The sequence below is a fragment of the Lasioglossum baleicum genome, unplaced genomic scaffold (assembly GCF_051020765.1).
Source record: "Lasioglossum baleicum unplaced genomic scaffold, iyLasBale1 scaffold0790, whole genome shotgun sequence".
NCBI classification, from domain to species: domain Eukaryota; kingdom Metazoa; phylum Arthropoda; class Insecta; order Hymenoptera; family Halictidae; genus Lasioglossum; species Lasioglossum baleicum.
The window spans coordinates 8,652-30,166 of NW_027469849.1; the positions used below are offsets into that span (position 1 = coordinate 8,652).

The 21,515-nt window shown below is 36.2% G+C and overlaps 1 pseudogene; it reads left to right on the forward strand.

The window, feature by feature from the left end:
* Nucleotides 1-1,888: 1,888 nt before the first annotated feature.
* On the forward strand, nt 1,889-20,142 carry LOC143220347 (cytochrome c oxidase subunit 1 pseudogene; annotated as a pseudogene).
* Nucleotides 20,143-21,515: the final 1,373 nt, after the last annotated feature.

A 21,515-nucleotide genomic window follows, 5' to 3' on the forward strand; every position in this document is an offset into this window, starting at 1 on the left:
CTTACCGTCATCCATTCGGTTGTTATTGATTCATGAATCGGCTATGAATTCCAGTCGGGTCATAGCAGTTCCTTCTCTGTTCAGTTGATATAAAATATACGCATTCAGAACCATGTGTGAAAATATGGGAAATACATCTTTTTTCCAATACTTCACTGTTCTTCGTTCATCTAAATATGCATAAACCATCATGTCTGAGACATCTATACCTCCCATATATTTTATTAAAATCAGATATGATAGCTGGTATTCCTCCTTCTCTCTCCTGATTCGACCTTCGCCATGATCTGGTAGTATTTGCGGCTGTTCCGTGTGTTGATAATAGTAACACATTTTTTGCTTGTGATTTTTTTCGCTGTTAGCTGATAATAGTAATTCACGATTTCGCAATAATTTAGATTCGCCCGCTTTAAGTTTTCGCCTCATCTGCGGTGGAATATATTTCCTGTTACATAGGATTGTGCTGGTGAGAAAATATTTCTTGCGCAACAGATGTCTTGCTAACACCATGACGATAAAAATATTATCGGCTTCAATATGGTATCGCTTCATCAAGTAATTTCCCATATTGAGTAATTTGTCTACTACGATATGAGCAAGGCCTTTTTGTTTTACTTCAATATTGTCACGTTCGTCTTTGGCTCCCCGATAGCGATGAAATGACAAAGAATAGTGTGCGATTACATCGGTTAGCATCAAAATTTGATCCCCCATCTATGGTGCCTCTTATCGGCAAATACTGAGTTAGTGTTGATCTGGTCTTTGTGCCTTCTAACGATTCGTCTATACTGAGCTATTGATTCGGTGAATAATAGTACCTGAATTTTCTATTTGGATGTGCAACAACGGGTTCAAATTTCGGTGCTGCGTCGTACTCTGGGCTGTTCCGTGGTGCTATGGTTCTGTTGTCCAGAGTATGAAAGAACTTACATTAATGACTGGAATCTATTATGGTTAAACATTTGCCCAAACAGTGAAATATACTATGGTTTGTTGACCAGTAACTAAACAATGTTGGCCTTCGGATTATTATCACCTCGATTAAGACGGCTATAAGAGCCATCATCTCTGGAACTGCGGTTTTCTTCCCGTCCATTGTTCTAGATGCAATTGATATGTGCGTGCTGCCGAAAAATGCATTTGTGTACCGATTTTGTTTCTGTTTTGATGATCTCAAGAAATTCAAGAGCGAAAAATAAATTGAAATATATAATAGGTAAAGAATTCTTCGGTGGCTTATGTTTCGGAGCCACAGTTTCCAAAAATAATGGGAGAGGGTTGTATTGCGTATCATTTCCAACAGCAACTTCAGTGAAATCCTAAAATATTCCTCACTATCGATAATATGTACATCTTGCCCCTCTTCTTGGTCAGTTTCACTATCGCTAATTGTTTGGGCGAACATTCCGACGTCTCGGTACACATAACTGATCATCACTATCGGAATCTCCTTCATCTATTTCAAAATCGGTAATAAACCGAACTAATTCTTCGTCCTCCATATTTGGAAAAAGGCACAGCTTTTTCGCGAAAAACTGTTGAAAAACGTCTCGGCTTTTGCCGCAAAAGAACGTCACAGAACACGGGACAGAAACTCTCTCTATAAAAGTCAAGCAAAGACTGAAAGAAGGATTATAGCCTTGATGAACTGCGTGGCATACAACACTCAGATAACTATAACAATCAGTTCGACTTGGGGGCTAGAAGCGTGTCTGGCGTAGAGTGTCCATCTTATCGCTCCTCCGTAAAGAGAGTCCCAGCACACTCCGGTATAGAATCTGTAAACGTCAGATCAAATCGATTTACAAATTCTTTGCCAACGAAATATGATAATTTACAATCAAATTAGATCATTTGTAAATTTATTTACAGATAAAGTTGTCTCGCAATGCGAGGAATGAGGCGTAATTACACGCACGACGATATATCGTCGTTGGCACTTTTGGCTAGTGTAGCAAACGACGAGATATCGTCGTCCGGCAGTAGACGGGTTAAAGAAGAGAGCCAATCCGTCGGTGGACAGTACCAATTTGAATTAAGTCATTCTTTTTACCGAATACCATACCTTCCGAGGTCCTAACGCGCTGTATCGAGATAATAATTACGTGTGCAAGGAAGCAAATTAGTAGGCACTTTAGTGGCCTAAATCTTAATTTCATGCACGAATTAGAAGGGCGAGGGACAAATCAATCTGCAACGTTACCACAATCTTCGAGAGCCGAACTTCTATATCAATAGCTACAACTATCCTGTTATCCGAAGGTCAAACAAGGTATTCCGGGAGTCAGATCGGTGTAACATCTGGCATCGGTCGCCATAATTTACGGCATGAATATTAAGGTAGAGCGACAACCATTTTATAACTTCACCTATAGGTGTAGTGTCAAACTACATACACAAAGCCTCACCTACCGCGAAGTAAACCCGCCGATCGTGAGTATAACTTTGTGTTCGAACAAGCTCATAAGTTTACATTTTAGTCACGGGCATTATAATATCGTGTATGAATTAGAAAATCGAAGGTCAAACCGATCGATAACATTTCAGCCATCTTTGAGAAACGAACAGCTATGTCAGTAGCATCACCTAGTCTGTGATTCGGGGAATCAATCCATGTATTCCGGGATACGTCCGGTGTAGGGAATTGGCAATAGACACCATAATTAACGGTTTCAATATTAAAGCAAACCGCCAAACAGTTATAGAACATTACATATTGGTATAGAGTCAATCCCTTTACGGATAGACTTACCTTCGGAGAAGGCAACCTGCCGTTTCGAGAGAATAACTTCGTGTTTAGAGAACGAAATTGGTATTCATTTCAGTGAATGGCACCTTAACTACTTGCATCAATTAGTCGATTGAACGCCAATCCGATCGGGAACGTTACCACGCGCTTTGAGATTTAAACGGATAAGTCAATAGCTTGACGTGTCCAGTGTTTCCGAGGGTCAAACTAGGTAATCCGGGAGTTAACGCGATGTGAAGTATTTACAGGAGATACCTTAACTCGCGGACTGGGTATTAAGAGATAACGTCACCCCGTGAGAAATCGGTGCCAATACTATATAGTCAAACGTGTCGTTTTACTGCAGACCTTATCCTCCGACAAAGTACCCTACTGTACCGAGAGTATACCTTCGTGTTCACAGAATCGCATTAGTATATATTATAGTCATTTCATCTTATTTTCATGTATGAATAGAATAATCTGAGTTTAAACCTTCGAGAACGTTCCCACCACCTTCGGGAGTCGAACGGCAAGTCAATAGATTCACCTACCCTGTGATTCACATAGCCAAATCAGCTATTCCGGGAGTGAATCCGCTGTTCAGTATTGGCAATATACATTCATTCAGCGTACGAATATTAATGTAGAAGGTCAATCCGTCGGAGATCATTATCGATTGTATAGTGTCATTCTTTTTGCTAAAGGCGGTATTTTCTTAGAACATAACGCGCCTTAGCGAGTGTCATGCTTAGCGCTAACGGAACCAAATTAGTAGACATTATAGCAGAGCATACCTTATTTAGATATATGAATTAGAGGATCTAGTGTCAAACCGTACGAGATCATTACCACCTCTTTGGGAGTCGAACGGCTGAGTCAATAACTTCAAATATAGTTACGATTCCGAGTGTCAAGTCTTGAATTCCAGGTGTAAATCCGCTGCATAGTATTGACTATTGACACCTTAGTTCTCGGTATGAATATTAAAGTAGAGCAATTCCGTGGAGAACATAAGCAATTTTTATAAAGTCATACTTTTTACCGAATGCCTTACCTTCCCAGAACCTAACCCGCTGTATCTAGTATCGTACTTAGTGCCAGTGAAGCCATCTGTAGATGTATAGCAGACGAACAGTTTTGTTTCCTGTATGAATAGCAATGTCGATAGTCAAACCCTTGCAGAACGATTCACCGTCCTTGGAAGCCCCACACCAAAGGCAATAGCTTCTCCTATTGATTGCGACAGTCATACCTCGTACTTTAGGTGCAAATTCGTTAAACAATTTTGGCAATAGATACCGTAATTCACGGCTTTAATATCAGCTTGTGAGTCAATCTGTCGAGAACATTATCAATTGGTCTAGAGTCATTCTTCTTAATATACACCTTACATTCCGAGATCGCTAGTCGCCGTACGGATTGACTAGTTTGGGTTTACAGGAACGAATTGGTAGACATTATAGCAGAGGCATACCTTATTTTGACATATGAATTAGAAGATCGAGTGCAAACGCTAAGAGAACGTACCACCATCTGTGTGAATCTATCGGCTAAGTCAATAGCTACACCTATCCTATGAATCCAATGGATAAACCACGTTTACGGCAGTAAATTCGCAGAAGGGTATTTTCAACATACACCATAATTCTCGATATGAGAGGTAAAGCAGATCGTCAAACCGTGAAGAACGTTACCTATTCGCGTAGCGCCAAACCTGTTACAGTATGCTTTCTCTTGTCGTATCGAGAGTATAACTTCGTGTCGAGAGAAACACATATGTATACATTTTAGAGATGGGCGCCATAGTTCCATGTATGAATTACAAAAACAAGAGATAATCCTTGCGAGAAAGTTACCGCCTTCTTTGAGTGTAGCGCGGTTAAGTCAAATGTTTCACTTATTCTGTGGTGACGAGAGTCAAATCAGGTACTCTGGTAGTAGATCCGCTGTACAGTGCAGGCATTAAAAGCACTGCTTCCCAGAATAAGTAATAAAGTACAGTATCAGACTGTTGGCAACGCTCCCTATTGGTATAGATTCAAACATTTTACCGAATTCATTAGCTTACGAGAAGCTGACCCGCTGCATCGAGTGTATATCTTCGCCTTCAGAGAGACAAAGTATTATACTTATTAGTGTGGTGCACCATACCTTCTCGAATGAATTACTGGATCGATGGTCAAACCGTTCCCGAACGTTACCATCCTCTAGAGTCGGACGGTTAAAGCAATAGCTTCACTTACCCTTTGATTCCGGGAGAAGATCCAGATGTACGGGGAGTAAATCCGCGGAATCGTATTGGCAATGGACACGTTTATTCTCGGTTTGAATATTGAAAAAGGGCGTCTAACCGTATGATATCGTTACCAATTTTTACAAAGTCAAAGGCTTCATCGACGACATTACCCTACGAAATGTAACCCGTTGTATCGAGATAATAGCGTTGTTTTCGGAGAAAAAAATTAGTATTCATTTCAGTTATAAGCTCCGAAATTTGACTATGAATAATAAGATAGCGGTTCAAGCCGCTCATGAACATTGCCATCTACTGTAAGAGACGAACGGCTAAGTTAATAGCTTCACGTATTCTGTGATTCTGAGAGTCAAACCAGCTATTCCTGGAGCAAATCCCCTGAACAGTATTGGCAATAGACACCGTAATTCACGGATTGAAAGATAAAGTAGAGAGTCAAACCGTTTGAGACCAACCGTCTAGCCTATACCATTCAGCGCATTTACTCCTGTAATATCTGAATTGCCTCTCGGAATCAAGGGGTAGGTGTAGCTGTTGATTTAGAAGTGTGACATTCAAGGAAGATGATAACGTTCTCCAACGGTCTGACGCTCGGTCTTCTTATTCTTACATGAAGTTATGGTGCCCGCCGTTAGAATTTTGTGTAATTTGTTTAACTGAAGACGGTGTTATATGCTCGATACAGCGGGTTAGCATCTCTGGTGGTTTCGCCTTAGATAGAGTTTGACTCTAGACGAAAACGTTACGTACTTCCGCAGTTTGACTCTCAACTTTAATATTCAAACCGTGAATTACTGTATCCATTGCCAATACTGTACAGCGCGTTTCCTCTCGGAATATTATGGTTTAACTTTCGGAATCACAGGATACATGAAGCTATTGACATAACTGTTCGAATCTCAAAGAAGGTGGTGACATTCTCGAACTGTTTGCCCTCGATTTTGCTATTCTGATACGAAAACACCATGTCCACCTCCTAAAATATATACTAATTTCAACCACTGAACACCATGTTATACTCTCGATACAGTGCGTTAGGCTTTCGATGGGTAAGGTCTTCTGTAAAACGATTGACCTTATATCAATTGGTAATGTTATCAAGCGGATTGACACTCTACATTAATATTCAAACTATGAATTAAGGTGTCCGATGAAGATAGTGTACAGTGCATTGACTCCAGGAATACCTGGTATGTCGCTGAGAAGAGAAGGGTTGGAGCATCAACTGGCTTAGCAGTTTGGCCCTCAAGGACGGTCGGACCGTTGTACGGATTTTTGACACTCGATTATTCCATTCGTTCATGAAAATAGAAGTGTCCGTCTGTTAAAATGTCCAGTAATTTATTCCCGTAAGCACTAAGCAAGACATGCGCTACAAGGCTTTATATTTTTGGAAGGAAAGGTATTCGGTAAAAACTGTCATACCGTGAGATAAGTTGTCTCCTGCCCATACTTCGCTGGGAACTTACTCTCGGAATACCTGGTTTGGCTCTCCGAATCTCAGGATTGTTGAAGCTATTTACTTAGCCATTTGAATCTCAAAGGTGGTCGTAACACTCTCGAACGGATTGACACTCGGTCTCCTAATTCATACATGAAGTTAAGGTGCTCGTCACTAAAGTGAACACCAATTTCTATCTCTGAACACGATGCTATACCCTCTAAATGGCGAGTGTTCTTCTCCGACGGTAAGGCATTCGGAGAAGCGTTAGAGTTCATAGCAATTAGTAACGTTCCCTCACGGTGTTGCGCTCCATTTCAATATTCATTCCGCGAACTAAAGCACCAATTGCAAATACAGTACAGCGGATTCACTTCCGGAACACCTGGTCTGACTCTCGAAATTGCAGTATACCTGAAACTATTGACATAGCCGTTCGTCTCTAACAGAAGGTTGCAACGTTACCGATTTGTTTGAACCTGGATCTTCTAATTCATACATGAAGCTAACGAGCCCGTCATTGAAATGAATACTAATTTCTTTCACTAAACACGTAGGTAACTCTCGATACGGCGGGTTAATTTTACTGAGGGTATGGCCTTCGGTAAAGTCTTTGACTTTATAGCGACTGGTAACGTTCTCAAACGGTTTGACGCTCTATTTTAATATTCACACTGTGAACTAAGATATCTACTGACAATAGTGTTGAGCGGATATACTCCATCTATACCTGGATTGAATCTCCAAATCACTGGATATTTGAAGCTATTGACACAGCACTTCTCCTCTCGAAGGTGGTGGTAACAACCTCGCAAGGATTTCCCCTCGATCGCCCTATTCATACATGAAAATGTGATTTCCGTCAGCCAAAATGTGTACCATTTTGTTCCGGCCAAAAATACACAGGGCAATCGCTACAGCGGGATGGGTCCTCGAAGGAAATGCCTTCGGTAAAAAGATTGACTCCATGCCAATTCGTAATGTTCTACAACGGACTGATTCTCACTTTAATATTTATGACTGGAGGTAGGCTGTATAACGGGAACACTGTACAGCGCATTTAGTCCCGGGGAAGCGTCTCGTTTAACTGTCGAGTGACAGGATATGTGAAGATACTGACACATCTGTTCGAATATCATAGAACGTGGTAAAGCTCCAGAACTGTTTGCCCCTCGACCTCCTAATTTATGCATCAAGTTAAGGTGCTCGACACAAAAGCGTATACTAGTTCGTATCTCTGAACACGTTGTTATACTCCCGTTAGAGCGGGTCAGTTTTTCGGAGGGAAAGGCATTCTGTAAGAAGTTTGACCCTACACGAATAGGTAATCTTCTGCAACGGCGTGATTGCCTGCTTCAGTATTCATACCGTTATTTATGGTGTCTATTGCCAATTCTTTTCAGCGAATTTTTGCCCCGTATATCTGGTCTGACTTTCCAAATCACAGGATAGATGAAGCTACGGACTTATCCGTTCGACCCTCAAAGAAGGTGATAACTCTCTCGAAATTTATGACCCTTGTTCATTCAATCCACACATGAAATTAGGGTGCCTGTTGCTAAAATGTAAACTAATGTATTTCTCTGAGGACAAAGTTATCCTCTCGATACGTCGTGTTTGGTTCACGGTAGGTAAGGCTTTCTGTAAAAAGGTTGACTCTACATCAATAGGAAAAGATCTACAAAGGTTTGACGCACAATCTTAATATTCATGCTGTGATTTCTGGTGCCCGCTGCCAGTAGTGTTCAGATAATTGACTCCCGGAAAATCTTCCTTGACCTTCGGAATTAAGGGATAGTTGTAGCTATTGAGTTTGTAGTTCTGTTCTCGAAAATGCTGGTAACATTGTGGAACGGTTTGACCCGCGCTCTTCTAATTCGTACATGAAATTAAGGTGTACGTAACAAAAATGTATACTGATTTGTTTCCTTGGTCCCGAAATTCGTATCTCGATGCAGCGAGTTGTATTCTCAGATGGTAAGGCCTTCGGTAAGAAGAGTTACTGTATACGAATTGATAATGGTCTCCGGCAATTTGACTCTCTACACTAAAATTCATACCGTGAATTATTGTGTCAGCAGCCTATATAATGCAGCGGATTTATTCCCGTAATGACTTCTTGACTCACGGAACCACAGGATTGGTGAAGCTATTTCCATGGCTTTGCGACTCCCAATGAAGGTAGTAACGAAGTCGAACGGTATAACCTTCGATCTTCTATTTCATTCGCGAAATTAATGTGCGCGGCGCTAAAATATTTACTAATTTCATCCTGTGGACACGAAGTTACACTCCCAATACTACGGGTTAGCTCCTGAGAATGAAGGGCTATCAGTAAAGTGTTTGATTCAGTACCAATTGGTAATGTACTGCAACGGCTTGACGGCCTGCTTTAATATTCAAACCGTGAATTGAGGTATATATTGTCAATACTGTACAGAGAATTTACTCCCGGAAAATCTGGTTTACCCATCGATGTCTTAGGATATATAAAGGTATTGACTTAGCCGTTCGTCTCTCCCAGAATGTGTTATCGTTTTCGAACGGGATGACTTCCGATCTTCTAATTCATACATGAAGATATAGTGCCGTCACTAAATTGCATATTAATGTGTTTCCCTAAACTCGTAGCTATTCTCTCGATACGGGGGTTAGCATCTCGAGGGATAATGTCTTCGGTAAGACGTTTGACTTTACAGCAATTGGTAACGATCTACATCGGTTTGACGAACTGCATTAATATTCAAACCGTGGAACAAGACGTCAATTGCCAATACTTTTCAGCGTAGTTGCTCACGGGATACCTGGTTTGATGTACTCCAGCTATACCAGGTATTGCTCTCGGACTTGTGGGATAGGTGAAGCTATTGTCATACTTGTGTGACTCTCTAAGAAGTTGGTAGCGTTCTGGAAGGGTTAGCCACGCGAACCTCTCATTCGTACAAGAAATTAATGGCCCCGACACTAATATGAATATTAATTTGCTTCTTTGAACACGAAGTAACGCACTGCCTGTTGCCAGTTATGTTCTCGGAAGGTAAGGTAAACCGCAAAAAGAATGACTTTATACCCACCAGTAATGAACACTGGCGGTTTGACTCTCTACTTTAATATTTATGCAGTGAATTAGTGTTTCAATCGCCAATACTGCTCAGCGGATTTACTCCTGGAATACCAGGCTTGACGCCTGGAATCACAACTATGGGTGAAGCTGTTGTCTCAGCGGTTCGGCATGCAGAGGAGGTAGTAACGATCTCGAAAGATTTGACACACGATCTTCTAATTCGTCCATGAAAATAAGGTGCCTGTCACTGAAATGGTTACGTATTTCATTCACTGAACACGAAGCTTCACTCTCGACGAAGCGAGTGAGGTTCGCGGATGGCACGGCCATCGGTATAACGTTTGACTTTTCAACAATCGATAACGTTCACTATCAGTTTGAAGCTCAATTATTATATTCAAACCTGGAATTAAGGGGGCTACTGCCAAAGCTGGTCAGGGAATTTACTCCCTGAATACCTGGTTGGACTCTCGGAATTACAGGATAGGTGAACTTAGCCGTTCAAATCTCAAATAGGTTCGTAACGTTCTCGAACGGTTTGACACTCTATCTTCTAATTCATACATGAATTTAAAGTGACGTCACTAAATTGTATACTAATGTGATTCCGCAATCACGTAGCTATACTCTCGATACGGCGGATTAGATTCTCGAACGGTTAGGAATTCGGTAAAAGGTTTGACTTTATAGGAATTTGTACCGTTCGCACACGGTGCGACGCTCTATTTTAGTATTCAGTCCGCGAATTAAGGTGCCTATTGGCACGATTGTGCAGCGGATTTACACCAGGAATACTAGGTTTACCCTCCGAGTCACTGGATAGGTGATGCTATTGACTTATCCGTACGCCTCTCGTAGAGGCACCATTTTAATATTCAAACCGTGAATGAAGGTGTTTATTACCAATACTGTTCAGCGGATTTACTCCCGGAATATCTGGTTTGACAATTTGAATCACAGGATAGGTGAAGCTAGGAAATCCTAAACTGTACGAATCACAAGGAAGGTGGTAACGTTCTGGAAGAGTTTTCCTCACGAACTTCTGATACATAGATGATATTATGTTGCCCGTCAATAGCAATTAAACTATTATTCTTCTCTGGTCGCCAAGTTATACTCTCGATGCAGCTAGTTAGCTTGTCGGACGGTACGGCCATCGGTGAAATGTTAGACTATATAGCATTTGGTAACGTTCTACAGCGGTTTAACGATCTGCTTTAACTTTCATACCGTGAATTAAGGTGGCGATTGCCAATGCCGTACAGGGCAATTACTCCCAAGATACTTGGTTTGACTCTCGGAAAAACAGTATAGGTGAAGCTATTAACTTAGACGCTGGATTCTCAAAGGAGGTGGTATCGTTCTCGAACGGTCTGGCCCTCGAATGTCTACTTCATGCAAGACACTAATATGCCCGTCACAAAAATCTATACTAATTTGAGCCTCTGAACAAAACGTATTACTCTCGATACATCGGGATAGCTTCTAGGAGGACACTTGCAGCTATCCATTTCGCTGATTGAGCATCATAGAATGGGGTGACGGTCCCGTTCTGTTCTACACTTCGTCTCCCAATTTATACAAGAAATTAGTATACCATCACTATAATGTGAACTAATAGGATTCTCTAAACACGAAGTTATACTCTCGATAGAATGTGTCACTTTCTCGGAGGGTAATGCCATTAGTAAAACGTTTGACTGGTAACGATGTCATACGGTTTGGTGCTCTGCATGAATATTCAAACCGCGAATGAAGCTGTTGATTACCAATACTGTTCAGCGGATTTGCTCCCGGAATACACGCTCTTGCGCTCGGAATCACAGTATAGGTGAAGCTATTTCACTTGCCGTTCGACCCCCAGAGAGGGTGGTAACGTTCTCGAATATTTTGACACTCGAACTTCCCAGTCATGCATGAATTAAAGTTGTCGTCAGTAAATCGTATTCTATTGTGTGTCTCCAGACATGTATGTTTACTCTCGATACTGCGTGTTAGCTTCTGGGGCTGTAAGCCATTCGGTAACACGATTGACTTGACAGCAATTAGTAACGTTCTCACGCAGTGTGACGCTATATTTTAGTATTCACTCCGCGAATTCAGGAATCTATTGCCAATACTGTACAGCGCATTTACTCCCGGAATATCTCGTTTGAATTTTGGAATCACAGGATTGGCGAAGCGATTGTGTTAGCCGTTCGAATCTTAACGAAGGTGCTAAATTTTGCAACGGTTTGTACCTCGATCTTCTTATTCATAATGAATTTGCGGTCCTCGTCACTAAAATGAAGACTAATTTCTTTCTCTGAACACGAAGTTATACTCTCTATACAGCAGGTTAGCTTCTCCGACGGTAAGGCATTCGGTAAATCGTTTGACTTTATCGCAATTAGTAACGTTCTCACACGGTGTGTCGCTCTATTTGAATACTCATCCTCGAATTGAGGAGTCCATTGCCAATACTATACAGCGCATTTACTTCCGGAACATCTCGTTTGACTTTCGGAATCACAGGATTGGTGAAGCTGTTAACTTAGCGGTTCGACACTTAAAGAAGGCGGTAACGTTCTCGAAAGGCTTTGCTCTTGGTTTTTGTATTTATATATGTAAATGAGGTGCCCGTCATTAAAGTGTATACAAATATGTTTCTCTGATCACGCAGATATACACTCGATACACCGTGTTATGTACACAGAAGGTAAGGTATTCGGAAAACGAAGGACTTTACACCATTTGGTAATGTTCTCCGAAGGATTGATTCTCTACTTTACTATACATACCGCGGATTCATGTATCTGTTGCCAACAGTTTTCAGCGGACTGATTCCCGGGATAACTAGCTTGACTCTCCGAATCACTGGATTAGTAAAGCTTTTGAATTAGCTGTGCGACTCTCAGGAAAGGTTATAACGTTTTCGCCAGGCTTGACTCGCGATATTCTTATTGATAGATGAAATTAAGTTGACCGCCACTAATGTGAATAGTAATTTGCTTCTCGAAACACGAAATTATACTTTCGATACGGCGAGTTATGTTCTCTGAACTTAAGGCCCAAAATAGAAATATTGATTCTACTCCAATTGGTAACAATCTACAACCGGTCGACACTCTACTTTGGTTTCCAAGTAGCGGATTAAGGTGTCAATTGCCAATACTGATCAGCGGATTTACTCCAGGAATACCTGGTATGCCCATCGGAAACACAGGGCACCTGAGGTTACTGACTTAGCAGTTCCAATCACATAGACGGTCGTAACGGTCTCGAACGGTTTCACCATCGATCTTCAAATCGATCGTCAAGAAAAATAGTATGCCTTTATAGCAATTTGTTGTATCGTCCAACAGCTTGACTCTCTACTTTAAATTTAAACCGCGAATTATGGTACCTATTGCCAGTACTGTAGAGTGCATTTTATACCGCAATACCTGGTTTGGCTCTCGGACTCATAGGACAGACCAAGCTATTGACTAAGCCGTTCGACTCTGAAAGAAGGTGGCACCGTTCTCGAAGAGTTTGTCCTTCGACCGTCTAATACATGCATAGAGTTACGGTGCCCGACACTAAAATGTATAGTAACTTGTTCCCCTGAACACGATGTTTTACTTTCGATACATAAGGTTAGGCTTCTCGTTAGGTGAAGCAGTCCGTAAGACGTTTGACTACATTGCAACTGGAAACGTCCTCAAACGGGGAGACGCTGTATTGTAATATTCATACCGTGGTCGAAAGTCTCTATTTCCAATACTGTTCAGCGGATTTACTCCAGGAATACCTGGATTGACTTTCGGACTGACAGGGCAGGTGAAGCTACTCAGTTAGACGTTCGTATTTCACAGATGGTGGTAACATTATCGAACGGTTTGACTCTCGATATATCAATTCATGTATGAAATTAAGGTGCTCGTCCCCCAAATATATACAGCTCGTACCTCTGATCACGGTGTCATTCTCTCAGTACTGCGGGTCAGATTTGTGGTGGGTATGGTATTCTGTGAGTAGTTTATCCGTACACGTATAGGTAACGTCCTGCAACGGCTTGGCGGACTGCTTTCAAATTGAAACCGCGAGTGAAGGTGTTTATTTCTTATATTGTTCAGCTATTTTACTCCTGGAATACCTGGTTTGACTCTCCGAACCACTGGATAGGAAGAGCTATTTACATGGCCGTTCGAATCTCACAGAAGGCGGTATCGTTCTCGAGCGGTTTGACTCTCGATATTGATATTTACATATAAAAATACGGTGTCCGTATGCTAAGGGTCTGCTATTTTGATTCCATGAACCGGAAGCATGACACTCTATACAACGTGCAAGGATTTAGGAAATTAAGGCCTTCGGTATAGGTTAGACACTATATCAATAGGTAACGTTCCACAAAGGTTTGACGCCCTACTTTAATATGCATACCGTCAACTATCGTGTCCATTGACTATATGCTCTGTGGATTGACTCTCGGAATACCTGGTCTGACCCTCGGAATCACAGTACAGGTGTAGATATTGAATTAGCGTTCGTATCTCTAAGAAGGTGGTAACGTTCTCAAAGGGTTTGGGCCCTCAATCTTCTAATATATACATGTAATTATGGTGTACGTCACAAAAATGTATACTACCTTGCTTCACGGAAAACGAAGTAATACCCTCAATATAGTGTAATCGGTAATAATCTACAGCGGCTTGACAGCCTGCTTTAATATTCAAACCATGAATTAAGGTGTATACTGCCCGTACCGTTCAGGGGATGTACTTCCGTGTCACCTGGTTTGTCTCTTCGAATCACAGGGCAGATGAAGCTATAGACTTAGCCTATCGTCTCTCGCAGAAAATGTTAACGATCTCGAACAGTTTGATATTCGATGTTCTAATTCGTGCAATAAATTAAGGTGCCCGACACTAAAGTGTATACTAATTTATCCTCTGAACTCTTAGCTATATTTGCGATACAGCGGGATATGTTCTTGGAAGGTATGGCCTCCCGTAAATGTTTGACTCTATACCAAAAAATGACGATCTTCGGCAGTTTGACTCTGTACTTCAGTCTTTATATCGTGAAATTGGGTATCTATTGCAAATACTGTTAAGCGTACGTACTCCAGGAACACCTCTCTGGACTCTCAGAATCACTGCATATGTGAATCTATTGACTTAGCTATGCTCCCCTCAAAAATGGTAGATACGACCTCCAACGGTTTGACACTCAATCTTGCTATTTATACATGAAAATAAGGTGTCCGCCTGCTAAATCTCTTCTAATTTGCTTCCGTGAACACTAGGCAGGACACATCGTACAGCGGATTGTGTCCTCGGAAGCAAACGTATTTATTAAAAGGAATGTGTTTATAACAATTGGTAATGTTCTCCAACGATTTGACTCCCGACATTAATACTCATACCGTAAATTAACGCGTCTATTTCCGGTATCATTCAGAGGATTTACACCACGAATAGCACATTTGGCTCTGGGAATCTCGGAATAGGTGAAGCTATTAACTTAGCCGTTCGAACCTCATATATCTTGGTAACGGTCTCGAACGGTCTGGCACCCGATCTTCTGATTCATACATGAAGTTCATGAGCTCGTCACCAAAGTTTAAGCCAATTTGTCCTATGAACACGATGTTATACTCTCGATGAATCGGGCGAGGTTCGCGGATGGCCAGTACATCAGTAAAACGTTTGACTTTATAGCAATTTGTATCGTTCATAAATGGTGTGACGCTCCATTTTAATATTCAAAACGTGATATGACGAGTCCATCGCCAATACCCTTCAGCGGATGTACTCCTGATATTCCTAGTGTGAATCACGGAACCACATGATAGGTGAATCTATTGTGATATATGTGCGATTTCACAAAGACGGAGATAACGTTCTGGAACGGTTTGACAATCGATCTTCTAATTTATATTTAAAAATACGGTATGCGTCTGCTATATTGCCTAATTACTAGTTTCCGTGAGAACTAAGCATGACACTCGCCACAGCGGGTTAGGATCTTGGACGGTGGGGTATCCGGTAAAAATTTTGACTTTATACCATCTGGTAATGTTCTCCAACGGTCTGATTCACTACATTGATATTCAAACCGGGACTGAAGGAGTCAATTGTAAATACAGTGCAGCGGATTTACTCCAGGAATGCGTTGTTTGACTGTCGGACAAGCTGGATGGGCGAATGTATTTACGTAGCGGTTCTTCTCACACAGACGGTGGCAGCGTTCTGCAGTGGATTGACCGTCGACGGTCTAATACATACATGACGTTAAGGTTCCAGTATGCGAAATTAAGACTAATTTCTTCTAAGAACACGATGCTACACTCTCGATATAGCTGGTTAGCTTTGCGGGGGGTAAGTTCTTCGGAAAAGTTTCCACATTATAAGAATTTGTAACGTTCCCAAACTATCTGGCTCTCTACGTTAATATTCCAACCGTGTATTAAGGTGCCAATTACCAATACATTTCAGCGGATTTGAAACCCGGAATACCTGGTTTGGCTGTTGGAATCGCACAATAGGTGAAGGTATTGAGGTAGCGGTTCTTCTCTCACAGAAGATGGCAACGTTCTCGACAGGCTTGACCCTCGACCATCTAATTCGTACACAACGATAAGGTGCTCGTCTCCGAAATGGAGATTAATTGCTTTCCAAGAACAAGAAGGTATACTCACGGTAAAGCGGGTTAGATTTTCGGCGCGTAAGGTCTTCGGTGAAAGGTTTCACCTTATACCAATTGGTAACGTTCTCAAACGGTTTGACGCTCTAAGTTAATATTCAAACCGCGAATTAAGGTGTCTATTTCCAATACAGCTCAGCGTATTTGCTCCGGGAGTGTTTCATTTAACGGTCGGAATCGCAGGATAGGTGAAGGTATTGACGTAGCAGTTCCACTCTGACAGAAGGTAGCAACGTTCTCGACCGCATAGACCATCGATATTCTAATACGTACATGAAGATAAGTTGCCCTTCACTGGAATGAAGACAAATTCCATTCTCTGTACACGAAGTTATATTCTCGATGAACCCGGTGAGATTCGAGGAAGTTAACGCCATCGGTAAAAGTTTGACTTTATGTGAATTTGTAACGAACTAAAACGGTTTGGCATTCTACTTTAATATTCAAACCGTGAATTACGCTGTCTATTGCCAAAACTGTTCAGCGCATTTGCACCAGGAATACTTCGTTTGACTTTCGGAATCGCAGGATTCGTGAATATATTGACACGGCCGTTCGGCACTCTGGGAAAATGGTAACTTTCTCGATATGTTTAACACTCAATCTAAGAATTCATACATGAAATTAATGTGCCCGTGTCTAAAGTGTATACTAATATGCTCCTCTAAACACGAAGCCGTAATCTCGATGCAGCGGGTTAGCTTCTCCGAACGCAAGGCCTTCGGTAAAAAGTTTGACTATATAGAAATAGGGAACGTTCAACAACAGTTTGATTTTGTTAATTAATATTCATACCATGAAATTGCGTATCTAATGCCAATACTGTTCAGCGGGTTCAGACGCGGACTACCTGGTTCGACTAGTATTGTGGTGAGATAATTTTATTGCACATATAGTATGAAAATTTGTTGTATTGAAATTTTCTGCTGTTGACAAATTTTATTAAATTTAAAATATAAATAAGCTGATGACTAAGCATATAGATTCATAATCTTTCGATATATTATATAATAACATTTTATATGAAATATATATTTAATAATTTATTTTACACTATTCTAGTAGTATAAATAATTAAATTTATACTCTTTTAGTGGAGTAGAATAAATTAATTTATTATAAATAATTAAACTTATATTATATTAGTAGAGTAGCATAAATTAATTTTATATAAATAATTAATTTTATACTATTTTAGTCGAATAGTATAAATTAATTTATTATAAATAATTAATTTAATACTATTTTAGTAGTATAAATAATTAATTTTATGTTATTTTAGTTGAGTAGAATATAAGTATTATTAAATTATAATATTAGTTTAATAAATAATTATATTTCAATATGTGATTTATTTAATATTTATTGGTTTATTAATTATTTTGTAATAATTTATTTAAAATCTATGAATATTAAATAAATATTTATTTAATGAAGTTTATTAATCGTTTAATTTATTTATGTATGCACAACCTATAAATATTAAAAATTGTTTAATATTAATACGTTTATTAATTATTTAATTTATTTAGAAATTCAAAATCTATAAGTATTATAATTTATTTAAATATTTCGCAGGTTTATTAATTAAATAAGGATATAGAACCTATAAATATTAAATGAACATAGTTCATTAATATTCATAGGTTTATTAATAATTTAATATATTTAAGGATACAAAACCTACAAAATATTAAAAACTATTTGTTTTAATATTTTATAGGTTTATTAATTTAATTTATTTAAGGATATAAAACCTATATATGTTAAATAAATATAGTTTATTAATATTTATATGTTAATTAATTATTTAGTTTATTTATGGATACAAAATCTATAAATATTAAAAATTATTTATTTTAATATTTTATAGGTTTATTTATTTCATTTGTTTAAGGATATTAATAATATTTATTGGCATATTAATTATTTCATATATTTTAGAATACAAAACCAATAAATATTAAATATTATTTATTTTAATAATTCATATGTTTATTAATTTAATTTATTTAAGGATATATAACTTATAAATATTAAATGAATATTGGTTTTAATATTTATAGGTTTATTAATTATTTTGAAATAATTTATTTAAAATTTCAAATTTTTAAATATTGAAAGTTATAATTTATTTTAACATTTTAAAGGTTTATCAATTATTTATAATAATGTATTGTATATATATTTATCAATTTAATTAATTCTATAAGATTCGAAATTTTATATGCTTTTACATTTAAAAAAATATATATATATAATAATAATATTCCTGATAAAAGGAATATTTTGATAAGATATTTATGAAAATTTATTTACTATTATTAGTTACAAAAATTTTAACATAATTTTTGATAATTAAAGTATAATTTAATTTTGGAAAATTATAGTAGAATTTAATTTTAAATAAATTATAGTATAATTTAATTTTAATTAAATTATAGTATAATTTAATTTTAAATAAATAATATAAATTAATTTTAAATAAATTATATAAATTAATTTTAAGATATAAATATATAAATTTTGTATATTTAATATATATTTTATATTTATTTTTTTCATTATTATGAAATATTATTTTAAAGTGATTTATTTTTGAGATTGTAACATTTAATAGAATTAGCATAATTGATTTAAATTCTATTAATAAATTATCGAGTTTATTGATTTTTTATATATCAATTATTTCTAGAATTTTTTTTATAATTGCACCTTTTTTAATTGGAAGATTTGGTAATTGATTAACTCCTTTAATATTAAGATCACCTGATATATCATTTCCTCGAATAAATAATATTAGGTTTTGATTACTACCGCCTTCATTATTATTATTATTTGCTAGATGAATTTTTAATTTTATATCTAGAACTGGTTGAACTGTAGTCCACCTTTATCTAATTATATTTTTCATTCATCACCTTCTGTAGATTGTACAATTTTTTATGTACGTATGTCTGGTATTTCATCACTTTTAGGAGCTTCAAATTTAATGACTACAATTATATTAATTAAATATTTTAGATTTGATTTAGATAAAATACCTTTATTTCGTTGATCTCTTTTTATTACAATAATTTTATTATTATTATCTCTACCTGTAGTAGCAGGAGCTATTACAATATTATTATTTGATCGTAATTTTAATACATTTTTCATTGATCCCATAGGAGGAGGAGATCCTGTATTATATCAACATTTATTTTGATTTTATGGTCATCCAGAAGTTTATATTTTAATTTTACCTGGTTTTGAATTAATTTCGCAAGTTATTATAAATGAAAGTGGTAAAAAAGGAGTATTTGTTAATTTAGGAATAATTTATGCAATATTAGGGATTGGATTTTTAGGTTTTACTGTTTGAGCTCATCATATATTTACTATTGGATTAGATGTAGGTACTCGTGCTTATATTACTCCAGCAACTACACTTATTGCTGTTCCTACTGGAATTGAAGTTATTAGATGATTAGCAACTTATTATGGTTCAAAATTTGAAACAAATATTTCTATTATATCATCTACAGGTTTTATTTTATTGTTTGTAATTGGAGGATTAACAGGAATTATATTATCTAATTCATCTATTGATATTATTTTACATGATACATATTATGTTGTTGCTCATTTTCATTATGTTTTATCAACACGAGCTGTTTTTTCTATTATTTTCAAGATTTATTCACTGATATCCTTTAACTACTGGTTTAATAATAAATAAAAAATGAATGGTATATCAATTTTTAATAATATTTATTGGAGTAAATTGAACATTTTTTCCTCAACATTTTTTAGGTTCAATAGGAATACCTGGACGTTATTCTGATTATCCTGATTCTCAATATTGTAGAAATCTATTATCTTCAATTGGATCTATTATCCCATTAAATAGAATAATTGTTTTATTATTTTTAATTTTAGAACGTTTAATTTATAAACGTTTATTATTATTTAAATTTTTTCAATCATCTTTAGAATGATTAATAAATTATCCTCCATTATATCATTCATTTAAAGAGTGTAGAATTTTAATAATTAAAAAATTTTTATATGGCAGAAAAGTGCAATGAATTTAAAATTCATTTGTATAAAATTTAATTTTATTATTAAAAATAGCAACATGAAATATATATCTTTTTTCAAAATTCAAATTCCTTTTACTATGATAATGTAATTTATTTACATAATTTTATTATAATATTATATTAATAATTATTGTTCTTACTTCATATTTAATTGCTGATATTTTATATAAAAAATGTATTAATTTATATTTATTAAAATATAATTTAATTGAAGTAATTTGAACAATTATTCCAATAATAATTTCATTAATTATTTGTTTTCCATCTTTAATGATTTTATATTGTATTTTTGAATTAGTAAATCCTTTCTTTTCAATTATATCAATTGGTCATCAATGATATTGATCTTATTGATATTCTGATTTTAATAATATTGAATTCGATTCATATATATTAATATATGAATCATTTAATCAATTTCAGTTATTAGATACAGATAATCGAATAGTTTTTCCTATAAAATTACCTTTACGTTTATTTGTTTCATCAACTGATGCAATTCATTCTTGAACTGTACCATCCTTAGGTGTTAAAATTGATGCAATTCCAGGACGAATTAAACAATTTAATTTATTTTGTTAACGAGCTGGATTATATTTTGGACACTGTTCTGAAATTTGTTGTATAAATCATAGATTTATGCTTATTACTGTTGAAGGAACATCTTTAACTTATTTTATAAAATGAATTAAAAATAAAGTTTAATTTAAAAGTTATTTAAAATTTAACATTAAATTGTCAATTTAAAATTAATATCCCATACTGTTTTTAAATATTTAAATCATTAAATATCTTAAATTTAATAGAATTGATCTTTTAAATCAATAATAGTAAAAATTACTTTTAATGAATTCCACAAATAAGACAAATTTTTTTATGTGAACTATATATTTTTGTAATTTTTGACTTATTATACTTAATAGTTAAATTAAATTATATATTAATTAATTTAAATTATAATAATAAAAAATTAATTTCAATAAATGAATTTTAATTTCATAAATTTATTTGAAATATTTGATCCAATAATTACAATAAATAATTATAGAAATTTTATTTCTAATTGACTATTTATTTATTTCCTATTATATTTTATATAATTTTATTAAATAATTATTATATTATTTTAAATTGCATTAATATTTTATTTATTAAATTTATTAAATTATTATGTAAAGAATTCATTATAATTTATAAATATAATTCAAATATTACGATTTATAAAAAATTATTAATATATATTCTTATTACTAGTTTTTCGGATTAAT